A 13,647-nucleotide genomic window follows, 5' to 3' on the forward strand; every position below is an offset into this window, starting at 1 on the left:
TAGCGCCAGGCGAGTGATTGGATGATTTCCTGTTTTGTATTTGAAGAATCAACAGGTGCGACGCTCAAAGGTTCATCGGGGGTTTTTTTTTTTTTAAAATTCATCACGAATCCTCGAAATTATCCGTCACGCTTGGGTAAAATGATGCAACTGTGTTATGTTTTATGTAATTTTAAGATGTAAAAGCATCATATAAAAGAAAAAAAACAAAAAAAACAACCTGGATGAGAATTTATTGATCACCATCCAGGAAAATAATAAGTAACATGTTTGAAAAAGAAAAAAGAAAAGAAAAAAAGTTTTGCAATTCCTGAAAGTGGATCAGCATTTTTATGTTTTTATGTTTTTTTTTTTTTTTTGGGTGTGACATTAATTAAAGTAGTTTCATATGAGAAGGAATGTGTTTTGAAAGCAGGGGGGGGTGGATTCCTGTGAATATTCCAATCTCAGGCGCACAGACAGACTTTAATATAACACAGGTCTCCTTCTCCAGCCTAAGGCGAGAGATACCGGAGGTTGGTGGTGGTGGTGGTGGTGGGGGGGGGGGGATTCTGCTGTATGGAATGCAATCTACGGTTTACTGCTAGGTGGAGCCCGAGTATACTGAGAGAGCGGCAATCCACATCCGAGTTCTTCCTCTCACCTTCCACTGGCTCTCCAAACCCTCGGTCTCCATACAGATTACTCCCAGCCAGTGCGCACAATTGGTTTGTCATAGTCGCGGAGAGCTCAGTTTTTTGGACCCAAACAACTTAGACTCCTTGAACCCCCCCTGCGGAGCTTTTCTCTCAAGACCTCTACCCCCCCTTCCTTTATTTCTCAATTTCTCCCCCCCCCTCCTACCCCCTCGTTTTACCACATTCTACTGGATGCGCTTTTTGTTTGTGTTGGTGCGCGCTTGGCGAGCGCTGCTGCTGCTGCTGCTGGCGTTACGCATTTGCGGCTTCCAGGACGTGATGTAGCCCCCCAACACAGAAAGGACGCCTTGTGCCAGAGAGGGGGGATGTAAAGGAGTCCGGTACCGTGGATACGACGCGAAAAAAAGGGGGGGGGAGAAGCCGCTGTTCCTACCGCGGCACCACCACCGCCAGGACTCGGGATTTCTTTTTTTTTTAAATTCCATTTTGACGCACGAAGCGATTTCTTTCTTTCTCTTTTTTTTTTATTTTGTATTTCTAAACGTGGATTTTCACGAGGTAACTACTTGGATTCACCATTCTCTCTCCTCGACCCCCTTTTTTTGGTTTTTTTTTTTTTTTACCAAGTCCATTCCCGGCACGCAGCGCGTTTTTAGGACGGAACCCGAACACCCCCCCCCCCCGGAGAGAGACACACAGTCGCTGCTGCGCTTTGAATGGAAGGACGCCTCGTTTTCACCCTCAATCCGCGGTAAGTGCGACTTTTCCCTCTGAAGAAGGCGCACATCCACAGACGTGCCGTTGCGTTCTGCTCGGGGCGGGTGATAACAGCGGCCGTGAATGCGCCCCTGCAGCATCGTTAACGCGCTCTGGAAATGTCAGCCTCGTCTGGAGCTCCACTCTTTAATTACTATCGATGCCTCCAGGTGTAATCGGCGCACATCAACGCGCGACGCATCGATAAAGCGATAGGAATATTTCCCGTCGCACTAATTAATCCGCTCTCTCTCAGGATTAGGATGAAATCTCTCCGGTTATTCTTGGAGTTGTTGTTTTTATTCCGCGTCTTGCCGGAACTTGAGGTTTGGGAGCGTTCCCACCCTTGAATGAAGTTTTGTGCGTTTTTTTTTTTTTTTTGGAGGTGTGCGCCGCTCAGCTGTCGCTCATTTCAACGCGATGTGTGTGTGTGTGTGTGTGTGTGTGTGGTGATGGTGGTGGTGGTGGTGGGGGGGGTGAAAGCAGAGTTCAAAGTAGAGGAAGGGTCGGTGGAAGATGTGGCACCGACGCAGGCCGCGCGTAATCGGTCGCGGCAAGTTCGTCGGAACGCACCGGAGAGCGGTAAAGCTGGCAGGAGGGGGGGGGGGGGGGTCGAAATCATTGCGTAAATTTAAAATATCACATATCTATGACACATTTACTTTAATTTATGCATTCAGAACCCCCTCCCCCCACCATTCTTCCTCCCCCCCTTGTTTTCTTATGCACTGTACCCACAGAAGAATGGATGAGAAAGACGCGCCGTCCTGCGTCTGAGAGAGAGAGAGAGAGAGAGATGCGCATGGTGGTGGTGGTGGTGGTGGTGCTGGGGGGGGGGTTGAGAGGCCGAGCGGTAGCAAACGCCTTCATGTCTGTCAGCATCACGGTCAAACCGGAAACGGGAAGTTTCCCCCCCCCTCACCTGCACCATCACACCTTAAGTGGAATAAAAAAAAATAAAAAAAATCCACGCTCCTGTTTGGCTTCTGGAATTCAGATGAATTCTGTCAGAATGGTGCTGAATGTTACAGTTTGGATGTGTCACCCTGATGTCACGTGACCTGCATTGGTCGTGGGACACACACACACACACACACACACACACACACACACACACACACACACTTCCCTCTCAGGGACAGTTGATGCTTTCTGACTAAACGATTCTGTCATCCTGCTCTCTGTTTCCATGCGTTTGGATTCCTCTAACTGCTCCTTGTGGATTATATTCTAAGGCTGTACTTAATCTAACAGCGACTGAGCCTAACATCTGGTGTGATACCGATGGGACGGGTCTGTATGAAAATAAAATAATTGTTCCCTCACTGTTTGCTGGGAGCTGTTGTTCCGTTACAGGATAAAACCCACGGCTCGTCGCTGCTTTTCTTCAACATTTTTCTCTCACATTTAAAAACTTCATTCCCACACATCAACCTGTGTTTTACCCCAGGTTTGTTGTCCCACACCCTCACATGCCTTCCTTTGTCTCTGCAGTGTGTTCTGTCTTTGTGCCGCCACATATTTCCACCTATCTGACACCAACACGGGTTCATTCTCTGCCCTCCTGAAGAACTGTGCTTTTCTTCATCTTCTGTTGAGGTAGTTGTTCGAGCAGTGACCCCTCCCGCCCCCAACCTCCCCTTCCTCTTCCTCCTCTTTCTTCTCCTACCAGTTCCCCTCATTTGATTTGATTTTTTCTCTGCCCTTTTTTGAACGAGCTTGCGATTCAGGAGGAATCTAATTTGTTGCTGTTGTATGATTGGAGACATGAACTCTGGTTTCTCTTCGTTATCTCGCGCGAGGTCGCAGCTCCATCTGCATCTGTGTCTCATCTACCGTCACCATCTTTTGTGCGGCAGTGGCACTAATTTCAGCTTTAAAGTCTGTCCCTATAATGAAACCTGTCCGACTACTAGTGTAATCCCTCCTGTAGTCTGAGCAAATTAAAACGGTGCCGACAACCATGTAAAAAATCCCAATCAACACCCGGTTTGAGGAGCAGAATCACCGACTGAATGCATCCCTTTCCTTTTTTAAATTTTTTTTTAATGTCTCTCTCTCTCTCTCTCTGCCCGCCATGTTGCTGTGCATCTGAATCCATCCGCCTGCAGGTCATGTCCTGCACATGCTGCATCACGTGTTCGGCTGAACGAGCATCCGTCTCCGTGGGGATGGGATGGGATGGGATGGCGGGCCGCGGGGCTGATTATCATTTACTTTTCATACACCGTCCCTCCTGCCTTTGATGAGCATTAGCAGTAGAGAGGAAACATATTTAGATGTGTCCTATTATTATGTTATACAGACTTCACCTCACCGCGGATTTTTTGGTAGGCAGTCACATGATACCGTACTCGCATTCTATTGGCTGACAGCATCCGGAAGTGCGCTATGTTCGGTCGGTCTTGGACTTCCGTGAGACACAAAAGTGCTTTAAAAATCTATCAGGCTGTTTAAAGCACTGATAGACTTTTTAAAGGCGGTTTACAGTATTTTTTTGCACTATAAGGCGCACTGGATTATAAGGCGCACTATCGGTTTTTGAGAAAATTAAAGGATTTTAATGCGGAAAATACTGTAATATCAGTATAGGGAGGGTTCATAAACGTTTAAAATACAGTAAATAATAAGATAAATAATTTGTCGTTTTATCACGGAATTCGTTAATCGCGTGTGGTTCCTGAAACGATTGACCGCGAGGTACGAGGGCACAATGTATACGGATGTTTACAGAGTCTAGCTTTAACATGAAACTAATTTTATGAGCTAATTAACAACCAAAAAAACAAACTGCTGTAGTCTTATCTTATAATTCGCTCACTGGTTATTGATCCCTGCAGTTAGAGTGTTTTCAGGGTTAAACATGGGGGCATTTTTTTTTAAGATCCCTTACATGGAAAGCTTTACGCTTAAAGCTGGCTGCGCGTGACGTGACTGCTCTTGAAAGATTAAGGCCCTATTTTTTGACTTATCTCTGGCAGCGCTGCATGAGAACCTTGACAAGTTGGAAAATAAGGACGCTACAGAAGGGGAGAGCTTTCTGATTCCTCACGCAGGCTGTCTTGAGTGACAGGTTTTAAAACTTACTTTGCATTTGAATGACTTGGTAATCTTGCGGCTGGATTGCTGACACATTTAAAGCGTCGCAGGGATGTCTCCGGAGAATGAGGATGATGGGCTGTATTTTACAGGCACGTGGTTAGTCCTGGTGGGTTTGCGTTTGCGCTTATATATTTTCCTTTTTTGGTCTTTTAAAGGATGATACTTGTAGATTCAAGGAGAGCCACCTGCTGTACTGCGTCACTATCCTGTGAGCTAAATCTCATCCACCGCTGCAGGCCTGGGTTTTTCAAAGGTCCCAAATACCAGTGCTATCACGCTGTTGGGAGTGAGATAGGTCGGACACTGCCCCCACCCTCTTTCCTTCCCTGGCAGGAATGTCAAAACAAGAAAAGTAAAAAGCCGAAAATAAAAAGGAAAAGCGTGCGTCCGAGGGAGAGGTCCTCGAGGTCCTCGCCTCTCAACACTTTAACTGTCCCGTCTCATAAAGAGCCTGGACACAAAGGCTTTGACACAAGCTTTCACAACCCCCCCCCCCCCTTGGCAGGAAATGGGGTTCGCAGTCGAGATGGAGACTTGAGCCGGCGCTGATGGAAAGAACAGACAATTAGTTTCCTGGTTCTGTCTGGCTATGGGCGAAAGTGAGCCTGATGTCTTGGGGGGGAATTTGAAGTGTTAAAGTCAAAGAAAATAAAAGTGATTGTAAAATATTTTTCACCGCGGCCGCCAAATGGTTTTTAAACAGTGGAGAAGTTGGAGCAGCGAGAGCTTTCTGTTGAGAAAGAGAAAGTCCATTCGTGTTTTTTCTTTAGACCTAACAGAGGTTTCCTCCTGTTATTTACCTCTGTGATAATGGAAGGGTTTATCCGGTTAATTTTTCTTTTTGTGCTGCCAGTTTCTGACCAAAAAGAAACCCCGTTCAGATCCAAAGATAAAGACTGTTTTTCTTGTTGACGAGTCTCTTTAAATCTCCAACAGATTTGCTGGGGGATTATTTTAGACCACTCCAATGACTCTCTGGCATGTGGAGTTTAGGGTGAGGTCATGGAAATGTTTCACTGGCGGTAGATCTTTGACTTCCCGATAGATATCTCAAACTTGACAGAGAACAGGGAAAAAACAAGAGTGGACATCAGCAAAAGCAATAAATTGTGTAGGAGTTGGGACGTGAGATCATGGCTTGACCGTGAAATCGGTTTAAATGATATGTTTTAGTGCTACGATCGCAGCACGCACTTTGACCTCCAATGTGTTATGAGTTCCAAAGGCATATGGTTTTTTATTTATACATTCAAGTTTGATCAAGAGGTTCAAGGCTGGCGCTCAGAGGTAAAACTTACTATTACCACGTGATGGTTTGCGCGAAATTCGTCATGTTTTTGGCCTCCGTTTGCACAACAGAGTCTTTGTTGAGAAGTTCTTTCTTTGCCTTTTTGAACCCTTCATCGTTTCACAAATGAGCACACAGATCCGTGGAAATGTGGAATTTATGCCAAGGTAGTAGTTGGAAAAATCAACACCACAGAATACGATTCAACAAAATATAACAAACGTTTCCAGGGGTGGGTGAAACGGTCGCCATGTAAACACACCTCCGTTAGTGGAGTTTGTTGCCGATAGCCATCTTTGCACCCTTAGCTTCCTAAAGTTGTACATTAGGCGGTCGGGGCACTAAACGATTTCAACAAGCGTAGATACAAAGACTACCTGTGAGGCTGAATAGTTCGCACGGATGCAGGTGTGCATTCACATTATGAATGGAGAGGGAGATGCTGTTGTGTCGCATCAGTGGTTCTCCTAATAACGCTGCTTGCTAGTCAGGACCAGTGATCAGATGAGTTCCTCCACACTTGATGAACTCGGCACTCGTGAGATTGGCGGCCCCATGGGGGGCATATTAATCTAAAATAAAGCAAATCCTAGTCCTGTAGACATGAAATGGATCCAGATATAGACTCAAAAATGTCAGTTTAGCATTTAAAGCGACCCGAGACACTTTTCCAACCCAGTTGGTGGCAAGTAAAGATACCCAAAAGCAATCAAACTGACAGGAGCTGCAGTACATCAACCTGTTTACTACTCCATAAAACTGTGATTCATTTATCTATGCGCATTTTACACTACATCGAGTTTCCCGTAACGATATCGATATTTTGAAGGTTTCTTTTTTTTTTTTTTTCGCTTGAACTTTGGACCACTCGGGAGGATTCAAACAAAGATGCAATGCTTCTCTGAGGCTGAAGCCCTAAAAGAAGTTAATTTATGGCCTGTTTGGGAGGCAGGTTTGGGTTTGAATACATAATAAGGTGGTGCACCTGCAGCTGCATACAAATGAATGGAAATGACGGTTAGAATTTACACCACCCTAAACCACTGGGAACCTCTTGATCTGCCATCTAATTGGCCAGCAAAGAAAAAATGAGATCCTTGTTTGCAGTCTGCTGTATATGCAAATAATAGGTTTTGGTTTTGCACATGATGACTTTGCTCCACAAATCTTGCACCGGTTATCAAAAAACATGCAAGATAGCGTTTTACCCAGATTTAGCTGCTGGAACAAATCCAATCGAGTTTAACTATAACTCAACAAAAGCTTGCATATGTGACCCTTCTGGAGTCTGGAGCCCCCGTGCCCTCTTGCAGGGGCCTCCTTGAACCCCCATACCTGTTTCCTTTCACTAATCCAGTCATGCTCTGCAGAACTCACAATGCACTACCTCAATGAAATACATGAATACAAAATGTCTCAATAGAAATTCTTTTACCACATTTTTTTTCCTCACTTCAAACGAGCAAAGAATGAAAGCCGTTAATATATAAAATTTGTGTGTTGAGTCAGAATTCTTTTGGATGTTTTTAAATTAAATCTCAGATTCTCAAGCCATATACTTGATAATTTCTGTCACATTTTTTTGCGTGAACCATTTTTATTTAAGTGGAAAGTCCTGAAAGGAAGGAATTTTTTGCTTCCATCATGTGAGGTTGTTTCCACTTTTTCCTTTTATTAAGGGGAGGAAGATTTATCGTGCAGTAAACCAGGGTGCGTTTGTTAAGTCGGTCAGAATCTGGTTCTATTTGTGACTTCAAAATGTATTGCAGCATTTCAGCATCTCCCTCTGTGCTTGCGACTTAGACCAAATTGATTTTCCAAATCGATAACACGGGATTGGATTTAGGTTTGCGGGAGCCAGGGGTCGGCTCAGGAAGGACCGACCACCTCAGCTATAAGCAGGCATCTCAAGACCAGCTCACGTTATGGACCCCCCTCCCACCTCGATCTCAGGGAACGGCGTGTCTTAAATGTCGGAACTAACCGTTTCATCTCGGTTGGGTACAACCACAACAGAACTGTGTGTCCACAGGCAAACATAAACTTCCTTGCCAACCCTTTGTCACCCCTGGAATGGAGATGACTGAATTGATGCACCGCCTCAGTGGAGCAAAACCGTTTAAATGACAACACATTTTTATCTCACCTTGAACTTAATTGACTGCCTGAAAGCTGGCGTTTGAGAAGTGCTGACAGAATGACTTCTCTTGTATCTATTGACGGCGTCTTTTCTGTGTTTTTAAACTGCTGTCACACTTGCATGTGTTTGTATGGATGGACGGGCCTTCCTAAGGCTTTCTATAATGACACCTTCCCAGCTTAAATACATATATGATAATAATCATAGGTCGTTGTTAACAAGGTGTCTGACGATGTTTGGTTGGTGACCCATGTGTCCCGTCTGTCAGTTCTGACAGCTAGAGGACTGGGTAATGGTTGGGACCCTGGAAAAGACCGGTCTCCCACCCCCACGCTCTCCACCCGCTGATACGTAGGTCTTGTGTTTGATGCCGATCCGCCACCGTGCAATGGTTCCTAACACTGGATTTCTTCTGGGGGAAGCCACAAGACTGTAATCAGTCATTATGTCAGAAGCAAGCCCCCGTGAGCCCCCTCTCCGGCTCATCCAGCCAGATAATAAGCAACGGATAACGGCGCTGGCATGCGGGCGAGAACAAGAGATCCTATGGGCGAGCTGGAAAACGTAAGGCCTGTTACTCTCGCCTTCCCAGGCAGGGATGTCGCCTCGGTTTGAGGCCTGGTTTGAACTTTGCGTGCAGCTGTTGTAACGTTGGGTGCAACAACTTCTTCGGCCGTTGCTTAGAGCAGTCTAAAGAGGAAATGTCGAGAAAACGATCCTCACTGTTAATTGCAAAGACTATTGGCTTCACGGCTTCAAGCAGAAATTTGCTTTCCAGATCAGGCAGCACCACAAAAATTGAACTTCTAGGCAGTATTAATGAAATACAGGTCCACCAGAGTGTTTTAAGGCATCGCTCTTAGATTATCTTCATACTTTCCTTACATCAATTCAGTTGTTTTCCTTTTTTTCCCCTTTATTCAAAGATAGTCTAGTAATTTCGTTGGTCTTTTCTCAACAAAGTCCATCATATATATGTTGAGACACTGTCGATAAACCAATCTAACTCCACATCTTTAGTAATGGACGGGTCAGAATTGACTCTTAGCCGTACTCAATCTGACATGCGTCCATCGGTACGCCACATTCATGTTTAATCTTTATTCAAAGATAGTCCAGTAGTTCGTTGGTCCGTTCTCAACAAAGTCCATCATAGATACGTTGAAACACTGTCGATAAACCAATCTATCTCCACATTTTTAGTCACGGACGGATCCAGATTGACTCTTCTCAGCCGTCCTCAATTCGACATGCGTCCGTCGGTACGCCACATTCATGTTTAATCAGTCAATGTGCCACTGTGGGACTGCTGACCCCGTAATATTGAATAAATAAAACACACTCCTCCTCCTTTTTAAGCGCCGTTTCTCTTCCCTCCTCCCCGGTGGAGTTTTGTCATTCTGTAACAAGGGTCACAGTCTCCCATTGTCTCTCTGTAGCATTCCACAGCGTGGTAGTATTGACTGGTCTTTGCTGGGTGAGCCCTGCCATATAACATCCATGCATCATTGAGAGGACAGAATGACAGACAGTGGGAGTTGAGATGTCAGATTGTCCTCTCCAGGCAACTGACATCCACTCCCTTCCTGTTCACCACAGCGATACTATATCTCCTGACAAAGACTGCATTGATAGTTGAAACCCCCCCTCAACACACACACACACACGCACACTCACACATACACACTTCCGCACCTTGCTAGCGCACTTGAGATGCCCGAGATATAAATTTCCCTTGAATAACCACAGAGATATACATGTAGTATTTGTTTATTGACTGCCACGGTATAATTGGTTCACCGCTGTTTGCGTGCACAGATTAATATTGATTAATCTCATCAAAATGTTAAGCTTTTATAATCTTCTCATGGACCCGTTTTACCCTCTCATACATAATAAATGTAGCTAAAAGTCAGGTTGGCATAGAGCAAATAGCTTAACACAGCAGCATCCTACCTCCTCGAGGAAAATATGGAGCTGCAGCACGCCATCGCCACACAATGAGCTGACCGGGGTCACTATCGGTCAGACCCTTTATGGAATTTCTGCCTATAATGATTAATAAGGTAGGGGCAATTATTGCCTCAGAAGCCATCTATGGAACGCTAGAGTTGAGATGTAATTCACTTTCATTATCTGCTATTCCTTTTTCTGAATGTGTTATTCTGCCTTTTTTCTGTTAATTTGGAACGAGACGCAGTCCCCGCTAATGAATGGTAGATTATTGATCGGTATGGACAACAAAGATGACTTCATCCCACCGTTTTCTTATTGGTTTCAATCTCTCCCAAAGAGATACGGAAGGCAATGGAGAGAGTCCATTTAGCAGAGCTTCTGTTGTCGCCCCTGAAAGGTTAGGCTCTTGTAATCTTGTTTATGTTTTTGGTCAGTATTAAGCCTCGCTAAGCCAGCTTTGTGTCAAACACAGCTGGAGAGGCCTTTGCAATTGCAACAGAGCAGAAATAATTGGTCCAACAGCTTGGACGACACACAGGTAATGTACTAATTTCTGTCCCTCAGCTGGTGCCATCAGTGCGGGATGCTACAGTTTTTGGTAGAACTGTGTAAAAATGATTAATGCTCTTTGTGTTGCCTCAGCAGATATTAAAACTGCGCTGGGCAATCAACGAAAGTTTTTTTTTCTTGGTTTCAAGCAATTCCTGTGTTAGATTTTTTTTTATTTTTTAAGGTATCGTCACAGTAGAGTAGACAAACATAAACCTGAAATCTAAAATTTAATCCCTACATTACTACTTCCTTTTTTTTGCTTGTTCCCTGCCGTACGATATCTGTTACTGCAAACCAAAGTGCACATGTTAATCCAGTGAATTACCCCAGAGTGGTTGTCAATAACCCCCTGCTTTCCATACAATCAACATGGAACTGCATACATGATGCCAAGACAGTCCAGAGAGAAGCCTTTTCCCTTTAATTAAAGGTGGATGACTTTGAGGGGGCCGCCTCCAGCCCAGGGCGAATATTTGGATTGGAAAGTCCGTTGAAGCCACGTTTAATTATACCGGCAGTAAAGAATGAAATGGAGCAGGAATGAAATGTTTTTTGTGCATCGATTCCCACCCCCTCCCTCCCCATCCTACATACGATACGTGGATGCATCGAGTTGGGAGGGAGAGACGATTATACCCCTTTCCATCCCTGCACTGCAGCTAAACAAAAGCCCCCCAACGCGTGGGTATCTTTGGCTTTATTTTTAATAACAATAAGAGCAACTGCATCAAACCATCTTTCTCTTCCAATTAGGAAATGCCATTGAATTGATACGGAACCTGGGCGGGTCTGGAAGGGGGCCACACAAGCACTTTACCTTGATAGCGGTTTGATGGTTTCTGTGATCTATTTTGACATCTGACAAACTTTGGCTAACCTTCAGTGTGGATTTTTGTAACTTGGATGACAAGGTGTAGCGAGGCTGGTTGATGGATCCTTTGAGTTCTTTCTGCAACCCCCCCCCCCCGAGGATTTATACAACCATTTCAGTTCCTGTTTCCAGTAAATTCAATCCTCTTTTTTTAAACTTTTTGGCAGAATGTCGCCTAACTTGGGTATCGGGGGTGAAAAAAAATGACCACCTTGATCGCCCTCTGGTCTCGGCAGGATTCATGCCGGACTCGGCGACAGCGGACAAAAAAAAAAAAAGGCCACTGCGGATCAGATGACAGCCTTGCTTTTGCTTTTCTTTTGTTTTTGTTGTGTAGATTACGCGTCCTCCCCGCTTTCCTGAGAACTTCCCATGCCCCCTTTACTTTGCACAGTCACACCAGCAGATGTGACAATTTGTCATGCATAAGAAACCCCACTCCTGCAGCCATCTGTCTCCTTGCATATGTTACTAAGCTACGGCAGTTTGTTTTCAAACTCATTACCCATATACAATTTTAAGGGCATGCAAAATATGCTAAACCGCTCTTGTGACCTATAAGTGACCTCAGTAATAGAAACCAGAAAAGTACACCGACTTCTTACGTATTCGGTTTCTGACACATTCGGAGAGGTTTTGCTTCTGTTACTATAACAGCACTTTTCTGCGCTGCATAGCAGGACATTAATAATTATACCCAGTTAAAATAAATTTCAACATTCCTTACCCCAATCCCTGGATGACCTAAAAACAACCTGTCAAACCATGGCTCTAACTGCTCCCAGAAAAGATGCCAAATTCAGGTGCAATTTGTTCAGTTTCACCAGTCAGGTGGTGATATGAGCTAAAAAAAAAATGTTGATAAGAACATTTCAAGAGGAACTAGTTGTGAATTAACCCAAGCTTACAATCAGAAAACCTTTTTTTTAACTAATGCTTTAAAAAAAAACCCAGAATATATGTCAGTATTTTTAACATTTTATGTCTACGTACCTACATTTTATTTTGCAACAGCAAAATGTCCAAGATAAGGGGAAAATTGCAGTTATAGCTTATAGGGAATGCATTATTTAACAGATAGTCGACAAAAATAAAGGTTTGGCCATGAAGTGTAATTGTAATGAAGTGATTCAGTTGCTAAGGTACGGGACAGAAAAGCGTAGCTCTGGCAATGCTTTTGCTTTTGTTGTACTTGCAAGATGTCCAATTAAACAATACCTGCAGGAGAATGTTAAGAGAATGCCCAGTGCTTCAGACACCCTGGTTTTCATTTGCATGCAGCTCCCCTTGCAGCTGAGCTGAGAACTGGCAACCACAGCACACGGCTGCTTACCATTATGATTGCTTCTGCTTTCCCCTGCCACCCCCCCTCCATCTTTTTGTCCTCGCGTAGCAGTCGAATCCCCACTCAGATGACTAAATTTTAACATTTGTGGTGACATTCTGACTTCAGAGGTGGGATTTATGGGGCTTCAGGAGGGCTCTTGGAGTGTGCGTAAAGGTTATCCATACCTTACTCTGTGCTGTCAGCAAAAGCAGCAAATGTGGAATCTCCCTGTTTTTAAATCCATTTCCTTTTCCTTGTATTTGTAAGTGTTGTGCCTACGCAGTGGAGAAAGTCGCCCGTCGTTTCTTCATCTCCCTATCTCTTTGGCTCAGTCGCGTTTTGCTCATTACAGGTGACCTGACGCGAGCACAGACCTTATCTCTTACTGTGCCCCAAAAAGAATTAAGCCCGTTTCCTTCGACGGGTATTAAAAGCAGTCGATGGCTACCTGCTATCGCGTCGAGGCCACTTGCATTGGAATAATGCAGCACAGGTTTGCAGTGATAGAGAGATGCCTATCATTCTTTGCTGAGCTTTTTACTATCCTGAGGGCAACGTGTTTAATATGACCCTACAAATGTGATTTAGTGGGTAGATAGCCTTGGGACTAAAGGGTTGCTGCCGCAGAGACCTCTGCTGTGTAGAGTATGGAAACAACATATGTAGGTTAAGGTTATCTCGCTTGGAACTGGATACGGCAAAATAATCCTCACAAAAAGGGTTGAATGGGGTCACGTTTGGCAAAAAAAACCCCCAACATTAAGGGAAATAAAATGAACCACAAAACCTCCAGAATGTCCACATTAGTCCTGAGATTACTGGAGTTTATTGAATCGGTGATAATCTGCTGTCCTTCCGGCATATTTTCCCGAAACGTTGTCTCGCCCAGCGTCGCATTCATGTGACATGTTTTTCCTTCAGCTCCCATCTCGCCCCATCCGCATTCATCCTCGTTTCAATTACTTTTGGGTTTCAGCAGAGACTCGTTCCGAGCTATATTGCTCTCTGATGCGTGTT

At 44.5% G+C, this 13,647-nt stretch overlaps 1 protein-coding gene across 2 annotated transcripts in view; it reads left to right on the plus strand.

Annotated features, from left to right (window-relative positions):
* Positions 1-908: 908 nt before the first annotated feature.
* The window catches only part of LOC137590367 (adhesion G protein-coupled receptor L3-like), a 178,839-nt gene continuing 166,100 nt past the window's right edge, over positions 909-13,647 (plus strand). For both annotated transcript variants that reach the window (XM_068307945.1, XM_068307946.1), the window contains exon 1: positions 909-1,389. The gene's annotated coding sequence lies outside the window, so the exon portion shown is untranslated. The remainder of the gene's footprint in view (positions 1,390-13,647) is intronic.

This window comes from Antennarius striatus, chromosome 23 (genome assembly GCF_040054535.1).
Source record: "Antennarius striatus isolate MH-2024 chromosome 23, ASM4005453v1, whole genome shotgun sequence".
NCBI classification, from domain to species: Eukaryota; Metazoa; Chordata; class Actinopteri; order Lophiiformes; family Antennariidae; genus Antennarius; species Antennarius striatus.